Source organism: Oncorhynchus kisutch, unplaced genomic scaffold (assembly GCF_002021735.2).
Source record: "Oncorhynchus kisutch isolate 150728-3 unplaced genomic scaffold, Okis_V2 scaffold931, whole genome shotgun sequence".
In the NCBI taxonomy this organism is placed as follows: Eukaryota; Metazoa; Chordata; class Actinopteri; order Salmoniformes; family Salmonidae; genus Oncorhynchus; species Oncorhynchus kisutch.
In genome coordinates this window covers 1-17,931 of record NW_022262876.1, presented here as the reverse complement: position 1 = coordinate 17,931, position 17,931 = coordinate 1, and the positions used below count along the sequence as shown (strand labels likewise).

Sequence of the window (17,931 nt, the reverse complement as noted above, 5' to 3'; positions counted from 1 at the left end):
AATTTGAACATGTTTGCAAATTCCCGAAATAAGGCATTGGTCTCATTGCTTTGAAAAGCTTGGACACTGTTCTTCAACTTTTATAATCTAAGACTGAAAGCCCTGAGAAATATTGTGTCTGATTCGGCATCGCAAGATTGAGGGAAAAGGTCTCTTCTTACTTGTTAAATATCACTAGCTTTCCTCATTCGGACAGGTTCACAACTTTGATGTCTACTGTGGCATAGCAAAGTCTGTATGATGTCAAACAGGGAGTTATCACATAGACTGCGTGGCCTAATGGATAAGGCGTCTGACTTCGAATCAGAAGATTGAGGGTTCGAGTCCCTTCGTGGTTGTTTAATTTCATTAGCTTAGCTAATTTGAACATGTTTGCAAATTCCCGAAATAAGGCATTGGTCTCATTGCTTTGAAAAGCTTGGACACTGTTGTTCAACTTTTATAATCTAAGACTGAAAGGCCTGAGAAATATTGTGTCTGATTCGGCATCGCAAGATTGAGGGAAAAGGTCTCTTCTTACTTGTTAAATATCACTAGCTTTCCTCATTCGGACAGGTTCACAACTTTGATGTCTACTGTGGCATATTTCAAAGTCTGTATGTTGTCAAATAGGGATGTATCACATAGACTGCGATGCCTAATGGATAAGGCGTCTGACTTCGAATCAGAAGATTGAGGGTTTGAGTCCCTTCGTGGTCGTTTAATTTCATTAGCTAAGCTAATTTGAACATGTTTGCAAATTCCCGAAATAAGGCATTGGTCTCATTGCTTTGAAAAGCTTGGACACTGTTCTTCAACTTTTATAATCTAAGACTGAAAGCCCTGAGAAATATTGTGTCTGATTCGGCATCGCAAGATTGAGGGAAAAGGTCTCTTCTTACTTGTTAAATATCACTAGCTTTCCTCATTCGGACAGGTTCACAACTTTGATGTCTACTGTGGCATAGCAAAGTCTGTATGATGTCAAACAGGGAGTTATCACATAGACTGCGTGGCCTAATGGATAAGGCGTCTGACTTCGAATCAGAAGATCGAGGGTTCGAGTCCCTTCGTGGTTGTTTAATTTCATTAGCTTAGCTAATTTGAACATGTTTGCAAATTCCCGAAATAAGGCATTGGTCTCATTGCTTTGAAAAGCTTGGACACTGTTGTTCAACTTTTATAATCTAAGACTGAAAGGCCTGAGAAATATTGTGTCTGATTCGGCATCGCAAGATTGAGGGAAAAGGTCTCTTCTTACTTGTTAAATATCACTAGCTTTCCTCATTCGGACAGGTTCACAACTTTGATGTCTACTGTGGCATAGCAAAGTCTGTATGATGTCAAATAGGAATGTATCACATAGACTGCGTGGCCTAATGGATAAGGCGTCTTACTTCGAATCAGAAGATTGAGGGTTCGAGTCCCTTCGTGGTCGTTTAATTTCATTAGCTCAGCTAATTTGAACATGTTTGCAAATTCCCGAAATAAGGCATTGGTCTCATTCCTTTGAAAAGCTTGGACACTGTTGTTCAACTTTTATAATCTAAGACTGAAAGGCCTGAGAAATATTGTGTCTGATTCGGCATCGCAAGATTGAGGGAAAAGGTCTCTTCTTACTTGTTAAATATCACTAGCTTTCCTCATTCGGACAGGTTCACAACTTTGATGTCTACTGTGGCATAGCAAAGTCTGTATGATGTCAAATAGGGCGTTATCACATAGACTGCGTGGCCTAATGGATAAGGCGTCTGACTTCGAATCAGAAGATTGAGGGTTCGAGTCCCTTCGTGGTCGTTTAATTTCATTAGCTTAGCTAATTTGAACATGTTTGCAAATTCCCGAAATAAGGCATTGGTCTCATTGCTTTGAAAAGCTTGGACACTGTTTTTCAACTTTTATAATCTAAGACTGAAAGGCCTGAGAAATATTGTGTCTGATTCGGCATCGCAAGATTGAGGGAAAAGGTCTCTTCTTACTTGTTAAATATCACTAGCTTTCCTCATTCGGACAGGTTTACAACTTTGATGTCTACTGTGGCATATTTCAAAGTCTGTATGATGTCAAATAGGGATGTATCACATAGACTGTGATGCCTAATGGATAAGGCGTCTGACTTCGAACCAGAAGATTGAGGGTTCAAGTCCCTTCGTGGTCGTTTAATTTCATTAGCTAAGCTAATTTGAACATGTTTGCAAATTCCCGAAATAAGGCATTGGTCTCATTGCTTTGAAAAGCTTGGACACTGTTGTTCAACTCTTATAATCTAAGACTGAAAGGCCTGAGAAATATTGTGTCTGATTCGGCATCGCAAGATTGCCCGAAAAGGTCTCTTCTTACTTGTTAAATATCACTAGCTTTCCTCATTCGGACAGGTTCACAACTTTGATGTCTACTGTGGCATAGCAAAGTCTGTATGATGTCAAATAGGAATGTATCACATAGACTGCGTGGCCTAATGGATAAGGCGTCTTACTTCGAATCAGAAGATTGAGGGTTCGAGTCCCTTCGTGGTCGTTTAATTTCATTAGCTCAGCTAATTTGAACATGTTTGCAAATTCCCGAAATAAGGCATTGGTCTCATTCCTTTGAAAAGCTTGGACACTGTTGTTGAACTTTTATAATCTAAGACTGAAAGGCCTGAGAAATATTGTGTCTGATTCGGCATCGCAAGATTGAGGGAAAAGGTCTCTTCTTACTTGTTAAATATCACTAGCTTTCCTCATTCGGACAGGTTCACAACTTTGATGTCTACTGTGGCATAGCAAAGTCTGTATGATGTCAAATAGGAATGTATCACATAGACTGCGTGGCCTAATGGATAAGGCGTCTGACTTCGAATCAGAAGATTGAGGGTTCGAGTCCCTTCGTGGTCGTTTAATTTCATTAGCTCAGCTAATTTGAACATGTTTGCAAATTCCCGAAATAAGGCATTGGTCTCATTCCTTTGAAAAGCTTGGACACTGTTGTTCAACTTTTATAATCTAAGACTGAAAGGCCTGAGAAATATTGTGTCTGATTCGGCATCGCAAGATTGAGGGAAAAGGTCTCTTCTTACTTGTTAAATATCACTAGCTTTCCTCATTCGGACAGGTTCACAACTTTGATGTCTACTGTGGCATATTTCAAAGTCTGTATGTTGTCAAATAGGGATGTATCACATAGACTGCGATGCCTAATGGATAAGGCGTCTGACTTCGAACCAGAAGATTGAGGGTTTGAGTCCCTTCGTGGTCGTTTAATTTCATTAGCTAAGCTAATTTGAACATGTTTGCAAATTCCCGAAATAAGGCATTGGTCTCATTGCTTTGAAAAGCTTGGACACTGTTGTTCAACTCTTATAATCTAAGACTGAAAGGCCTGAGAAATATTGTGTCTGATTCGGCATCGCAAGATTGAGGGAAAAGGTCTCTTCTTACTTGTTAAATATCACTAGCTTTCCTCATTCGGACAGGTTCACAACTTTGATGTCTACTGTGGCATAGCAAAGTCTGTATGATGTCAAATAGGAATGTATCACATAGACTGCGTGGCCTAATGGATAAGGCGTCTGACTTCGAATCAGAAGATTGAGGGTTCGAGTCCCTTCGTGGTCGTTTAATTTCATTAGCTCAGCTAATTTGAACATGTTTGCAAATTCCCGAAATAAGGCATTGGTCTCATTCCTTTGAAAAGCTTGGACACTGTTGTTCAACTTTTATAATCTAAGACTGAAAGGCCTGAGAAATATTGTGTCTGATTCGGCATCGCAAGATTGAGGGAAAAGGTCTCTTCTTACTTGTTAAATATCACTAGCTTTCCTCATTCGGACAGGTTCACAACTTTGATGTCTACTGTGGCATAGCAAAGTCTGTATGATGTCAAATAGGGTCATTTAATTTCATTAGCTCAGCTAATTCGTACATGTTTGCAATTTCCCTAAATAAGGCATTGGTCTTGTTGCTTTGAAAAGCTTGGACATTGTTGTTCAACTTTAATAATCTAAGACTGCAAGGCCTGAGAATTATTGTGTCTGAATATGCATCACAAGATTGAAGGAAAGAGTATCTTTGTACTTGTTAAAAATCACTAGCTTTCCTCATTCGGACAGGTTCACAACTTTGATGTCTACTGTGGCATAGCAAAGTCTGTAAGATGTCAAATAGGAATGTATCACATAGACTGCGTGGCCTAATGGATAAGGCGTCTGACTTCGAATCAGAAGATTGAGGGTTTGAGTCCCTTCGTGGTCGTTTAATTTCATTAGCTCAGCTAATTTGAACATGTTTGCAAATTCCCGAAATAAGGCATTGGTCTCATTCCTTTGAAAAGCTTGGACACTGTTGTTGAACTTTTATAATCTAAGACTGAAAGGCCTGAGAAATATTGTGTCTGATTCGGCATCGCAAGATTGAGGGAAAAGGTCTCTTCTTACTTGTTAAATATCACTAGCTTTCCTCATTCGGACAGGTTCACAACTTTGATGTCTACTGTGGCATAGCAAAGTCTGTATGATGTCAAATAGGAATGTATCACATAGACTGCGTGGCCTAATGGATAAGGCGTCTGACTTCAAATCAGAAGATTGAGGGTTCGAGTCCCTTCGTGGTCGTTTAATTTCATTAGCTCAGCTAATTTGAACATGTTTGCAAATTCCCGAAATAAGGCATTGGTCTCATTCCTTTGAAAAGCTTGGACACTGTTGTTCAACTTTTATAATCTAAGACTGAAAGGCCTGAGAAATATTGTGTCTGATTCGGCATCGCAAGATTGAGGGAAAAGGTCTCTTCTTACTTGTTAAATATCACTAGCTTTCCTCATTCGGACAGGTTCACAACTTTGATGTCTACTGTGGCATAGCAAAGTCTGTATGATGTCAAATAGGGAGTTATCACATAGACTGCGTGGCCTAATGGATAAGGCGTCTGACTTCGAATCAGTAGATTGAGGGTTTGAGTCCCTTCGTGGTCGTTTAATTTCATTAGCTCAGCTAATTTGAACACGTTTACAAATTCCCGAAATAAGGCATTGGTCTCATTGCTTTGAAATGCTTGGACACTGTTGTTCAACTTTTATAATCTAAGACTGAAAGGCCTGAGAAATATTGTGTCTGATTCGGCATCGCAAGATTGAGGGAAAAGGTCTCTTCTTACTTGTTAAATATCACTAGCTTTCCTCATTCGGACAGGTTCACAACTTTGATGTCTACTGTGGCATATTTCAAAGTCTGTATGATGTCAAATAGGGATGTATCACATAGACTGCGATGCCTAATGGATAAGGCGTCTGACTTCGAACCAGAAGATTGAGGGTTTGAGTCCCTTCGTGGTCGTTTAATTTCATTAGCTAAGCTAATTTGAACATGTTTGCAAATTCCCGAAATAAGGCATTGGTCTCATTGCTTTGAAAAGCTTGGACACTGTTCTTCAACTTTTATAATCTAAGACTGAAAGGCCTGAGAAATATTGTGTCTGATTCGGCATCGCAAGATTGAGGGAAAAGGTCTCTTCTTACTTGTTAAATATCACTAGCTTTCCTCATTCGGACAGGTTCACAACTTTGATGTCTACTGTGGCATAGCAAAGTCTGTATGATGTCAAATAGGAATGTATCACATAGACTGCGTGGCCTAATGGATAAGGCGTCTGACTTCGAATCAGAAGATTGAGGGTTCGAGTCCCTTCGTGGTCGTTTAATTTCATTAGCTCAGCTAATTTGAACATGTTTGCAAATTCCCGAAATAAGGCATTGGTCTCATTCCTTTGAAAAGCTTGGACACTGTTGTTCAACTTTTATAATCTAAGACTGAAAGGCCTGAGAAATATTGTGTCTGATTCGGCATCGCAAGATTGAGGGAAAAGGTCTCTTCTTACTTGTTAAATATCACTAGCTTTCCTCATTCGGACAGGTTCACAACTTTGATGTCTACTGTGGCATATTTCAAAGTCTGTATGTTGTCAAATAGGGATGTATCACATAGACTGCGATGCCTAATGGATAAGGCGTCTGACTTCGAATCAGAAGATTGAGGGTTTGGGTCCCTTCGTGGTCGTTTAATTTCATTAGCTAAGCTAATTTGAACATGTTTGCAAATTCCCGAAATAAGGCATTGGTCTCATTGCTTTGAAAAGCTTGGACACTGTTCTTCAACTTTTATAATCTAAGACTGAAAGCCCTGAGAAATATTGTGTCTGATTCGGCATCGCAAGATTGAGGGAAAAGGTCTCTTCTTACTTGTTAAATATCACTAGCTTTCCTCATTCGGACAGGTTCACAACTTTGATGTCTACTGTGGCATAGCAAAGTCTGTATGATGTCAAATAGGGAGTTATCACATAGACTGCGTGGCCTAATGGATAAGGCGTCTGACTTCGAATCAGAAGATTGAGGGTTCGAGTCCCTTCGTGGTCGTTTAATTTCATTAGCTTAGCTAATTTGAACATGTTTGCAAATTCCCGAAATAAGGCATTGGTCTCATTCCTTTGAAAAGCTTGGACACTGTTGTTCAACTTTTATAATCTAAGACTGAAAGGCCTGAGAAATATTGTGTCTGATTCGGCATCGCAAGATTGAGGGAAAAGGTCTCTTCTTACTTGTTAAATATCACTAGCTTTCCTCATTCGGACAGGTTCACAACTTTGATGTCTACTGTGGCATAGCAAAGTCTGTATGATGTCAAATAGGAATGTATCACATAGACTGCGTGGCCTAATGGATAAGGCGTCTGACTTCGAATCAGAAGATTGAGGGTTCGAGTCCCTTCGTGGTCGTTTAATTTCATTAGCTCAGCTAATTTGAACATGTTTGCAAATTCCCGAAATAAGGCATTGGTCTCATTCCTTTGAAAAGCTTGGACACTGTTGTTCAACTTTTATAATCTAAGACTGAAAGGCCTGAGAAATATTGTGTCTGATTCGGCATCGCAAGATTGAGGGAAAAGGTCTCTTCTTACTTGTTAAATATCACTAGCTTTCCTCATTCGGACAGGTTCACAACTTTGATGTCTACTGTGGCATATTTCAAAGTCTGTATGTTGTCAAATAGGGATGTATCACATAGACTGCGATGCCTAATGGATAAGGCGTCTGACTTCGAATCAGAAGATTGAGGGTTTGAGTCCCTTCGTGGTCGTTTAATTTCATTAGCTAAGCTAATTTGAACATGTTTGCAAATTCCCGAAATAAGGCATTGGTCTCATTGCTTTGAAAAGCTTGGACACTGTTCTTCAACTTTTATAATCTAAGACTGAAAGGCCTGAGAAATATTGTGTCTGATTCGGCATCGCAAGATTGAGGGAAAAGGTCTCTTCTTACTTGTTAAATATCACTAGCTTTCCTCATTCGGACAGGTTCACAACTTTGATGTCTACTGTGGCATAGCAAAGTCTGTATGATGTCAAATAGGGAGTTATCACATAGACTGCGTGGCCTAATGGATAAGGCGTCTGACTTCGAATCAGAAGATTGAGGGTTCGAGTCCCTTCGTGGTCGTTTAATTTCATTAGCTTAGCTAATTTGAACATGTTTGCAAATTCCCGAAATAAGGCATTGGTCTCATTCCTTTGAAAAGCTTGGACACTGTTGTTCAACTTTTATAATCTAAGACTGAAAGGCCTGAGAAATATTGTGTCTGATTCGGCATCGCAAGATTGAGGGAAAAGGTCTCTTCTTACTTGTTAAATATCACTAGCTTTCCTCATTCGGACAGGTTCACAACTTTGATGTCTACTGTGGCATAGCAAAGTCTGTATGATGTCAAATAGGGAGTTATCACATAGACTGCGTGGCCTAATGGATAAGGCGTCTGACTTCGAATCAGAAGATTGAGGGTTCGAGTCCCTTCGTGGTCGTTTAATTTCATTAGCTCAGCTAATTTGAACATGTTTACAAATTCCCGAAATAAGGCATTGGTCTCATTGCTTTGAAATGCTTGGACACTGTTGTTCAACTTTTATAATCTAAGACTGAAAGGCCTGAGAAATATTGTGTCTGATTCGGCATCGCAAGATTGAGGGAAAAGGTCTCTTCTTACTTGTTAAATATCACTAGCTTTCCTCATTCGGACAGGTTCACAACTTTGATGTCTACTGTGGCATATTTCAAAGTCTGTATGATGTCAAATAGGGATGTATCACATAGACTGCGATGCCTAATGGATAAGGCGTCTTCCTTCGAACCAGAAGATTGAGGGTTTGAGTCCCTTCGTGGTCGTTTAATTTCATTAGCTAAGCTAATTTGAACATGTTTGCAAATTCCCGAAATAAGGCATTGGTCTCATTCCTTTGAAAAGCTTGGACACTGTTGTTCAACTTTTATAATCTAAGACTGAAAGGCCTGAGAAATATTGTGTCTGATTCGGCATCGCAAGATTGAGGGAAAAGGTCTCTTCTTACTTGTTAAATATCACTAGCTTTCCTCATTCGGACAGGTTCACAACTTTGATGTCTACTGTGGCATATTTCAAAGTCTGTATGTTGTCAAATAGGGATGTATCACATAGACTGCGATGCCTAATGGATAAGGCGTCTGACTTCGAATCAGAAGATTGAGGGTTTGAGTCCCTTCGTGGTCGTTTAATTTCATTAGCTAAGCTAATTTGAACATGTTTGCAAATTCCCGAAATAAGGCATTGGTCTCATTGCTTTGAAAAGCTTGGACACTGTTCTTCAACTTTTATAATCTAAGACTGAAAGGCCTGAGAAATATTGTGTCTGATTCGGCATCGCAAGATTGAGGGAAAAGGTCTCTTCTTACTTGTTAAATATCACTAGCTTTCCTCATTCGGACAGGTTCACAACTTTGATGTCTACTGTGGCATAGCAAAGTCTGTATGATGTCAAATAGGGAGTTATCACATAGACTGCGTGGCCTAATGGATAAGGCGTCTGACTTCGAATCAGAAGATTGAGGGTTCGAGTCCCTTCGTGGTCGTTTAATTTCATTAGCTTAGCTAATTTGAACATGTTTGCAAATTCCCGAAATAAGGCATTGGTCTCATTCCTTTGAAAAGCTTGGACACTGTTGTTCAACTTTTATAATCTAAGACTGAAAGGCCTGAGAAATATTGTGTCTGATTCGGCATCGCAAGATTGAGGGAAAAGGTCTCTTCTTACTTGTTAAATATCACTAGCTTTCCTCATTCGGACAGGTTCACAACTTTGATGTCTACTGTGGCATAGCAAAGTCTGTATGATGTCAAATAGGGAGTTATCACATAGACTGCGTGGCCTAATGGATAAGGCGTCTGACTTCGAATCAGAAGATTGAGGGTTCGAGTCCCTTCGTGGTCGTTTAATTTCATTAGCTCAGCTAATTTGAACATGTTTACAAATTCCCGAAATAAGGCATTGGTCTCATTGCTTTTAAATGCTTGGACACTGTTGTTCAACTTTTATAATCTAAGACTGAAAGGCCTGAGAAATATTGTGTCTGATTCGGCATCGCAAGATTGAGGGAAAAGGTCTCTTCTTACTTGTTAAATATCACTAGCTTTCCTCATTCGGACAGGTTCACAACTTTGATGTCTACTGTGGCATATTTCAAAGTCTGTATGATGTCAAATAGGGATGTATCACATAGACTGCGATGCCTAATGGATAAGGCGTCTTCCTTCGAACCAGAAGATTGAGGGTTTGAGTCCCTTCGTGGTCGTTTAATTTCATTAGCTAAGCTAATTTGAACATGTTTGCAAATTCCCGAAATAAGGCATTGGTCTCATTGCTTTGAAAAGCTTGGACACTGTTCTTCAACTTTTATAATCTAAGACTGAAAGGCCTGAGAAATATTGTGTCTGATTCGGCATCGCAAGATTGAGGGAAAAGGTCTCTTCTTACTTGTTAAATATCACTAGCTTTCCTCATTCGGACAGGTTCACAACTTTGATGTCTACTGTGGCATAGCAAAGTCTGTATGATGTCAAATAGGGTCATTTAATTTCATTAGCTCAGCTAATTCGTACATGTTTGCAATTTCCCTAAATAAGGCATTGGTCTTGTTGCTTTGAAAAGCTTGGACATTGTTGTTCAACTTTAATAATCTAAGACTGCAAGGCCTGAGAATGATTGTGTCTGAATCTGCATCACAAGATTGAAGGAAAGAGTATCTTTGTACTTGTTAAAATATCACTAGCTTTCCTCATTCGGACAGGTTCACAACTTTGATGTCTACTGTGGCATAGCAAAGTCTGTATGATGTCAAATAGGAATGTATCACATAGACTGCGTGGCCTAATGGATAAGGCGTCTGACTTCGAATCAGAAGATTGAGCGTTCGAGTCCCTTCATGGTCGTTTAATTTCATTAGCTCAGCTAAATTTGAACATGTTTGCAAATTCCCGAAATAAGGCATTGGTCTCATTGCTTTGAAAAGCTTGGACACTGTTGTTCAACTTTTATAATCTAAGACTGAAAGGCCTGAGAAATATTGTGTCTGATTCGGCATCGCAAGATTGAGGGAAAAGGTCTCTTCTTACTTGTTAAATATCACTAGCTTTCCTCATTCGGACAGGTTCACAACTTTGATGTCTACTGTGGCATATTTCAAAGTCTGTATGATGTCAAATAGGGATGTATCACATAGACTGCGATGCCTAATGGATAAGGCGTCTGACTTCGAATCAGAAGATTGAGGGTTTGAGTCCCTTCGTGGTCGTTTAATTTCATTAGCTAAGCTAATTTGAACATGTTTGCAAATTCCCGAAATAAGGCATTGGTCTCATTGCTTTGAAAAGCTTGGACACTGTTCTTCAACTTTTATAATCTAAGACTGAAAGGCCTGAGAAATATTGTGTCTGATTCGGCATCGCAAGATTGAGGGAAAAGGTCTCTTCTTACTTGTTAAATATCACTAGCTTTCCTCATTCGGACAGGTTCACAACTTTGATGTCTACTGTGGCATAGCAAAGTCTGTATGATGTCAAATAGGGAGTTATCACATAGACTGCGTGGCCTAATGGATAAGGCGTCTGACTTCGAATCAGAAGATTGAGGGTTCGAGTCCCTTCGTGGTCGTTTAATTTCATTAGCTTAGCTAATTTGAACATGTTTGCAAATTCCCGAAATAAGGCATTGGTCTCATTCCTTTGAAAAGCTTGGACACTGTTGTTCAACTTTTATAATCTAAGACTGAAAGGCCTGAGAAATATTGTGTCTGATTCGGCATCGCAAGATTGAGGGAAAAGGTCTCTTCTTACTTGTTAAATATCACTAGCTTTCCTCATTCGGACAGGTTCACAACTTTGATGTCTACTGTGGCATAGCAAAGTCTGTATGATGTCAAATAGGGAATGTATCACATAGACTGCGTGGCCTAATGGATAAGGCGTCTGACTTCGAATCAGAAGATTGAGGGTTCGAGTCCCTTCGTGGTCGTTTAATTTCATTAGCTCAGCTAATTTGAACATGTTTGCAAATTCCCGAAATAAGGCATTGGTCTCATTGCCTTTGAAAAGCTTGGACACTGTTGTTCAACTTTTATAATCTAAGACTGAAAGGCCTGAGAAATATTGTGTCTGATTCGGCATCGCAAGATTGAGGGAAAAGGTCTCTTCTTACTTGTTAAATATCACTAGCTTTCCTCATTCGGACAGGTTCACAACTTTGATGTCTACTGTGGCATATTTCAAAGTCTGTATGATGTCAAATAGGGATGTATCACATAGACTGCGATGCCTAATGGATAAGGCGTCTGACTTCGAATCAGAAGATTGAGGGTTTGAGTCCCTTCGTGGTCGTTTAATTTCATTAGCTAAGCTAATTTGAACATGTTTGCAAATTCCCGAAATAAGGCATTGGTCTCATTGCTTTGAAAAGCTTGGACACTGTTCTTCAACTTTTATAATCTAAGACTGAAAGCCTGAGAAATATTGTGTCTGATTCGGCATCGCAAGATTGAGGGAAAAGGTCTCTTCTTACTTGTTAAATATCACTAGCTTTCCTCATTCGGACAGGTTCACAACTTTGATGTCTACTGTGGCATAGCAAAGTCTGTATGATGTCAAATAGGGAGTTATCACATAGACTGCGTGGCCTAATGGATAAGGCGTCTGACTTCGAATCAGAAGATTGAGGGTTCGAGTCCCTTCGTGGTCGTTTAATTTCATTAGCTTAGCTAATTTGAACATGTTTGCAAATTCCCGAAATAAGGCATTGGTCTCATTGCTTTGAAAAGCTTGGACACTGTTGTTCAACTTTTATAATCTAAGACTGAAAGGCCTGAGAAATATTGTGTCTGATTCGGCATCGCAAGATTGAGGGAAAAGGTCTCTTCTTACTTGTTAAATATCACTAGCTTTCCTCATTCGGACAGGTTCACAACTTTGATGTCTACTGTGGCATATTCAAAGTCTGTATGATGTCAAATAGGGATGTATCACATAGACTGCGATGGCCTAATGGATAAGGCGTCTGACTTCGAACCAGAAGATTGAGGGTTTGAGTCCCTTCGTGGTCGTTTAATTTCATTAGCTAAGCTAATTTGAACATGTTTGCAAATTCCCGAAATAAGGCATTGGTCTCATTGCTTTGAAAAGCTTGGACACTGTTCTTCAACTTTTATAATCTAAGACTGAAAGGCCTGAGAAATATTGTGTCTGATTCGGCATCGCAAGATTGAGGGAAAAGGTCTCTTCTTACTTGTTAAATATCACTAGCTTTCCTCATTCGGACAGGTTCACAACTTTGATGTCTACTGTGGCATAGCAAAGTCTGTATGATGTCAAATAGGGTCATTTAATTTCATTAGCTCAGCTAATTCGTACATGTTTGCAATTTCCCTAAATAAGGCATTGGTCTTGTTGCTTTGAAAAGCTTGGACATTGTTGTTCAACTTTAATAATCTAAGACTGCAAGGCCTGAGAATGATTGTGTCTGAATCTGCATCACAAGATTGAAGGAAAGAGTATCTTTGTACTTGTTAAAAATCACTAGCTTTCCTCATTCGGACAGGTTCACAACTTTGATGTCTACTGTGGCATAGCAAAGTCTGTATGATGTCAAATAGGAATGTATCACATAGACTGCGTGGCCTAATGGATAAGGCGTCTGACTTCGAATCAGAAGATTGAGCGTTCGAGTCCCTTCATGGTCGTTTAATTTCATTAGCTCAGCAAATTTGAAAATGTTTGCAAATTCCCGAAATAAGGCATTGGTCTCATTGCTTTGAAAAGCTTGGACACTGTTGTTCAACTTTTATAATCTAAGACTGAAAGGCCTGAGAAATATTGTGTCTGATTCGGCATCGCAAGATTGAGGGAAAAGGTCTCTTCTTACTTGTTAAATATCACTAGCTTTCCTCATTCGGACAGGTTCACAACTTTGATGTCTACTGTGGCATAGCAAAGTCTGTATGATGTCAAATAGGGATGTATCACATAGACTGCGTGGCCTAATGGATAAGGCGTCTGACTTCGAATCAGAAGATTGAGGGTTCGAGTCCCTTCGTGGTCGTTTAATTTCATTAGCTAGCTAATTTGAACATGTTTGCAAATTCCCGAAATAAGGCATTGGTCTCATTCCTTTGAAAAGCTTGGACACTGTTGTTCAACTTTTATAATCTAAGACTGAAAGGCCTGAGAAATATTGTGTCTGATTCGGCATCGCAAGATTGAGGGAAAAGGTCTCTTCTTACTTGTTAAATATCACTAGCTTTCCTCATTCGGACAGGTTCACAACTTTGATGTCTACTGTGGCATAGCAAAGTCTGTATGATGTCAAATAGGGATGTATCACATAGACTGCGTGGCCTAATGGATAAGGCGTCTGACTTCGAATCAGAAGATTGAGGGTTCGAGTCCCTACGTGGTCGTTTAATTTCATTAGCTCAGCTAATTTGAACATGTTTACAAATTCCCGAAATAAGGCATTGGTCTCATTGCTTTGAAATGCTTGGACACTGTTGTTCAACTTTTATAATCTAAGACTGAAAGGCCTGAGAAATATTGTGTCTGATTCGGCATCGCAAGATTGAGGGAAAAGGTCTCTTCTTACTTGTTAAATATCACTAGCTTTCCTCATTCGGACAGGTTCACAACTTTGATGTCTACTGTGGCATATTTCAAAGTCTGTATGATGTCAAATAGGGATGTATCACATAGACTGCGATGCCTAATGGATAAGGCGTCTTCCTTCGAACCAGAAGATTGAGGGTTTGAGTCCCTTCGTGGTCGTTTAATTTCATTAGCTAAGCTAATTTGAACATGTTTGCAAATTCCCGAAATAAGGCATTGGTCTCATTGCTTTGAAAAGCTTGGACACTGTTCTTCAACTTTTATAATCTAAGACTGAAAGGCCTGAGAATATTGTGTCTGATTCGGCATCGCAAGATTGAGGGAAAAGGTCTCTTCTTACTTGTTAAATATCACTAGCTTTCCTCATTCGGACAGGTTCACAACTTTGATGTCTACTGTGGCATAGCAAAGTCTGTATGATGTCAAATAGGGTCATTTAATTTCATTAGCTCAGCTAATTCGTACATGTTTGCAATTTCCCTAAATAAGGCATTGGTCTTGTTGCTTTGAAAAGCTTGGACATTGTTGTTCAACTTTAATAATCTAAGACTGCAAGGCCTGAGAATGATTGTGTCTGAATCTGCATCACAAGATTGAAGGAAAGAGTATCTTTGTACTTGTTAAAAATCACTAGCTTTCCTCATTCGGACAGGTTCACAACTTGATGTCTACTGTGGCATAGCAAAGTCTGTATGATGTCAAATAGGAATGTATCACATAGACTGCGTGGCCTAATGGATAAGGCGTCTGACTTCGAATCAGAAGATTGAGCGTTCGAGTCCCTTTCATGGTCGTTTAATTTCATAGCTCAGCAAATTTGAAAATGTTTGCAAATTCCCGAAATAGGCATTGGTCTCATTGCTTTGAAAAGCTTGGACAACTGTTGTTCAACTTTTATAATCTAAGACTGAAGGCCTGAGAAATATTGTTGTCTGATTCGGCCATCGCAAGATTGAGGGAAAAGGTCTCTTCTTACTTGTTAAATATCACTAGCTTTCCTCATTCGGACAGGTCACAACTTTGATGTCTACTGTGGCCTATCAAAAGTCTGTATGATGTCAAATAGGGATGTATCACATAGACTGCGATGCCTAATGGATAAGGCGTCTGACTTCGAATCCAGAAGAATTGAGGGTTCGAGTCCCTTCGTGGTCGTTTAATTTCATTAGCTAAGCTAATTTGAACATGTTTGCAAATTCCCGAAATAAGGCATTGGTCTCATTGCCTTTGAAAAGCTTGGACACTGTTGTTCAACTTTTATAATCTAAGGACTGAAAGGCCTGAGAAATATTGTGTCTGATTCGGCATCGCAAGATGAGGGAAAAGGGTCTCTTCTTACTTGTTAAATATCACTAGCTTTCCTCATTCGGACAGGTTCACAACTTGATGTCTACTGTGGCATAGCAAAGTCTGTATGATGTCAAATAGGAATGTATCACATAGACTGCGTGGCCTAATGGATAAGGCGTCTGACTTCGAATCAGAAGATTGAGGGTTCGAGTCCCATTCGTGGTCGTTTAATTTCATAGCTCAGCTAATTTGAACATGTTTGCAAATTCCCGAAATAAGGCATTGGTCTCATTGCTTTGAAAAGCTTGGACACTGTTGTTCAACTTTTATAATCTAAGACTGAAAGCCTGAGAAATATTGTGTCTGATTCGGCATCGCAAGATTGAGGGAAAAGGTCTCTTCTTACTTGTTAAATATCACTAGCTTTCCTCATTCGGACAGGTTCACAACTTTGATGTCTACTGTGGCATATTCAAAGTCTGTATGATGTCAAATAGGGATGTATCACATAGACTGCGTGGCCTAATGGATAAGGCGTCTGCCTTCGAATCCAGAAGATTGAGGGTTTCGAGTCCCTTCGTGGTCGTTTAATTTCATTAGCTAAGCTAATTTGAACATGTTTGCAAATTCCCGAAATAAGGCATTGGTCTCATTGCTTTGAAAAGCTTGGACACTGTTCGTCACTTTTATAATCTAAGACTGAAAGGCCTGAGAAATATTGTGTCTGATTCGGCATCGCAAGATTGAGGAAAAGGTCTCTTCTTATTTTAAATATCACTAGCTTTCCTCATTCGACAGGTTCACACAACTTTGATGTCTACTGTGGCATAGCAAAGTCTGTATGATGTCAAATAGTGTCATTTAATTTCATTAGCTCAGCTAATTCGTACATGTTTGCAATTTCCCTAAATAAGGCATTGGTCCTTGTTGCTTTGAAAAGCTTTGGACATTGTTGTTCAACTTATAATAATCTAAGACTGCAAGGCCTGAGATGATTGTGTCTGAATCTGCATCACAAGATTGAAGGAAAGGTATCTTTGTACTTGTTAAAATCACTAGCTTTCCTCATTCGGACAGGTTCCAACTTTGATGTCTACTGTGGCATAGCAAAGTCTGTATGATGTCAAATAGGAATGTATCACATAGACTGCGTGGCCTAATGGATAAGGCGTCTGACTTCGAATCAGAAGATTGAGCGTTCGAGTCCCTTCATGGTCGTTTAATTCATTAGCTCAGCAAATTTGAAAATGTTTGCAAATTCCCGAAATAAGGCATTGGTCTCATTGCTTGAAAAGCTTGGACACTGTTGTTCAACTTTTATAATCTAAGACTGAAAGGCCTGAGAAATATTGTGTCTGATTCGGCATCGCAAGATTGAGGGAAAAGGTCTCTTCTTACTTGTTAAATATCACTAGCTTTCCTCTTCGGACAGGTTTACAACTTTGATGTCTACTGTGGCATATGTCAAAGTCTGTATGATGTCAAATAGGGATGTATCACATAGACTTGCGATGGCCTAATGGATAAGGCGTCTGACTTCGAACCAGAAGATTGAGGGTTCGAGTCCCTTCGTGGTCGTTTAATTTCATTAGCTAAGCTAATTTGAACATGTTTGCAATTCCGAAATAAGGCATTGGTCTCATTGCTTTGAAAAGCTTGGACACTGTTGTTCAACTTTATAATCTAAGACTGAAAGGCCTGAGAAATATTGTGTCTGATTCGGCATCGCAAGATTGAGGGAAAAGGTCTCTTCTTACTTGTTAAATATCACTAGCTTTCCTCATTCGGACAGGTTCACAACTTTGATGTCTACTGTGGCATAGCAAAGTCTGTTATGATGTCAAATAGGGTCATTTAATTTCATTAGCTCAGCTAATTCGTACATGTTTGCAATTTCCCTAAATAAGGCATTGGTCTTGTTGCTTTGAAAAGCTTGGACATTGTTGTTCAACTTTAATAATCTAAGACTGCAAGGCCTGAGAATATTGTGTCTGAATCTGCACACAAGATTGAAGGAAAGAGTATCTTGTACTTGTTAAAAATCACTAGCTTTCCTCATTCGGACAGGTTCACAACTTTGATGTCTACTGTGGCATAGCAAAGTCTGTATGATGTCAATAGGAATGTATCACATAGACTGCGTGGCCTAATGGATAAGGCGTCTGACTTCGAATCAGAAGATTGAGGGTTCGAGTCCCTTCTTGGTCGTTTAATTTCATTAGCTCAGCTAATTTGAACATGTTTGCAAATTCCCGAAATAAGGCATTGGTCTCATTTGCTTTGAAAAGCTTGGACACTGTTGTTCAACTTTTATAATCTAAGACTGAAAGGCCTGAGAAATATTGTGTCTGATTCGCATCGCAAGATTGAGGGAAAAGGTCTCTTCTTACTTGTTAAATATCACTAGCTTTCCTCATTCGGACAGGTTTACAACTTTGATGTTCTGTGGCATATTTCAAAGTCTGTATGATGTCAAATAGGGATGTATCACATAGACTGGGCGCTTGCCTAATGATAAGGCGTCTGACTTCGAATCAGAAGATTGAGGGTTCGAGTCCCTTCGTGGTCGTTTAATTTCATTAGCTCAGCTAATTTGAACATGTTTGCAAATTTCCCGAAATAAGGCATTGGTCTCATTGCTTTGAAAACTTGGACACTGTGTTCAACTTTTATATCTAG

The 17,931-nt window shown here is 39.4% G+C and overlaps 16 non-coding genes across 16 annotated transcripts; all 16 read left to right on the top strand.

Moving 5' to 3' along the window:
* Positions 1–985: 985 nt before the first annotated feature.
* trnar-ucg (transfer RNA arginine (anticodon UCG)) lies at positions 986–1,058 on the top strand. Its single transcript has one exon. It is a non-coding gene; the product is annotated as a tRNA-Arg (tRNA).
* A 645-nt stretch (positions 1,059–1,703) lies between these two features.
* On the top strand, positions 1,704–1,776 carry trnar-ucg (transfer RNA arginine (anticodon UCG)). Its single transcript has one exon. It is a non-coding gene; the product is annotated as a tRNA-Arg (tRNA).
* A 1,006-nt stretch (positions 1,777–2,782) lies between these two features.
* Positions 2,783–2,855, top strand: trnar-ucg (transfer RNA arginine (anticodon UCG)). The gene has a single exon. It is a non-coding gene; the product is annotated as a tRNA-Arg (tRNA).
* Positions 2,856–3,502: 647 nt separating this feature from the next.
* trnar-ucg (transfer RNA arginine (anticodon UCG)) lies at positions 3,503–3,575 on the top strand. The gene has a single exon. It is a non-coding gene; the product is annotated as a tRNA-Arg (tRNA).
* A 922-nt stretch (positions 3,576–4,497) lies between these two features.
* On the top strand, positions 4,498–4,570 carry trnastop-uca (transfer RNA opal suppressor (anticodon UCA)). The gene has a single exon. It is a non-coding gene; the product is annotated as a tRNA-Sec (tRNA).
* Positions 4,571–5,576: 1,006 nt separating this feature from the next.
* On the top strand, positions 5,577–5,649 carry trnar-ucg (transfer RNA arginine (anticodon UCG)). Its single transcript has one exon. It is a non-coding gene; the product is annotated as a tRNA-Arg (tRNA).
* Positions 5,650–6,296: 647 nt separating this feature from the next.
* trnar-ucg (transfer RNA arginine (anticodon UCG)) lies at positions 6,297–6,369 on the top strand. The gene has a single exon. It is a non-coding gene; the product is annotated as a tRNA-Arg (tRNA).
* A 286-nt stretch (positions 6,370–6,655) lies between these two features.
* Positions 6,656–6,728, top strand: trnar-ucg (transfer RNA arginine (anticodon UCG)). The gene has a single exon. It is a non-coding gene; the product is annotated as a tRNA-Arg (tRNA).
* Positions 6,729–7,375: 647 nt separating this feature from the next.
* Positions 7,376–7,448, top strand: trnar-ucg (transfer RNA arginine (anticodon UCG)). Its single transcript has one exon. It is a non-coding gene; the product is annotated as a tRNA-Arg (tRNA).
* Positions 7,449–7,734: 286 nt separating this feature from the next.
* Positions 7,735–7,807, top strand: trnar-ucg (transfer RNA arginine (anticodon UCG)). Its single transcript has one exon. It is a non-coding gene; the product is annotated as a tRNA-Arg (tRNA).
* Positions 7,808–8,815: 1,008 nt separating this feature from the next.
* Positions 8,816–8,888, top strand: trnar-ucg (transfer RNA arginine (anticodon UCG)). The gene has a single exon. It is a non-coding gene; the product is annotated as a tRNA-Arg (tRNA).
* Positions 8,889–9,174: 286 nt separating this feature from the next.
* trnar-ucg (transfer RNA arginine (anticodon UCG)) lies at positions 9,175–9,247 on the top strand. Its single transcript has one exon. It is a non-coding gene; the product is annotated as a tRNA-Arg (tRNA).
* Positions 9,248–10,893: 1,646 nt separating this feature from the next.
* On the top strand, positions 10,894–10,966 carry trnar-ucg (transfer RNA arginine (anticodon UCG)). The gene has a single exon. It is a non-coding gene; the product is annotated as a tRNA-Arg (tRNA).
* Positions 10,967–11,253: 287 nt separating this feature from the next.
* Positions 11,254–11,326, top strand: trnar-ucg (transfer RNA arginine (anticodon UCG)). The gene has a single exon. It is a non-coding gene; the product is annotated as a tRNA-Arg (tRNA).
* A 647-nt stretch (positions 11,327–11,973) lies between these two features.
* Positions 11,974–12,046, top strand: trnar-ucg (transfer RNA arginine (anticodon UCG)). The gene has a single exon. It is a non-coding gene; the product is annotated as a tRNA-Arg (tRNA).
* A 1,283-nt stretch (positions 12,047–13,329) lies between these two features.
* On the top strand, positions 13,330–13,402 carry trnar-ucg (transfer RNA arginine (anticodon UCG)). Its single transcript has one exon. It is a non-coding gene; the product is annotated as a tRNA-Arg (tRNA).
* The last annotated feature ends 4,529 nt before the right edge of the window (positions 13,403–17,931 follow it).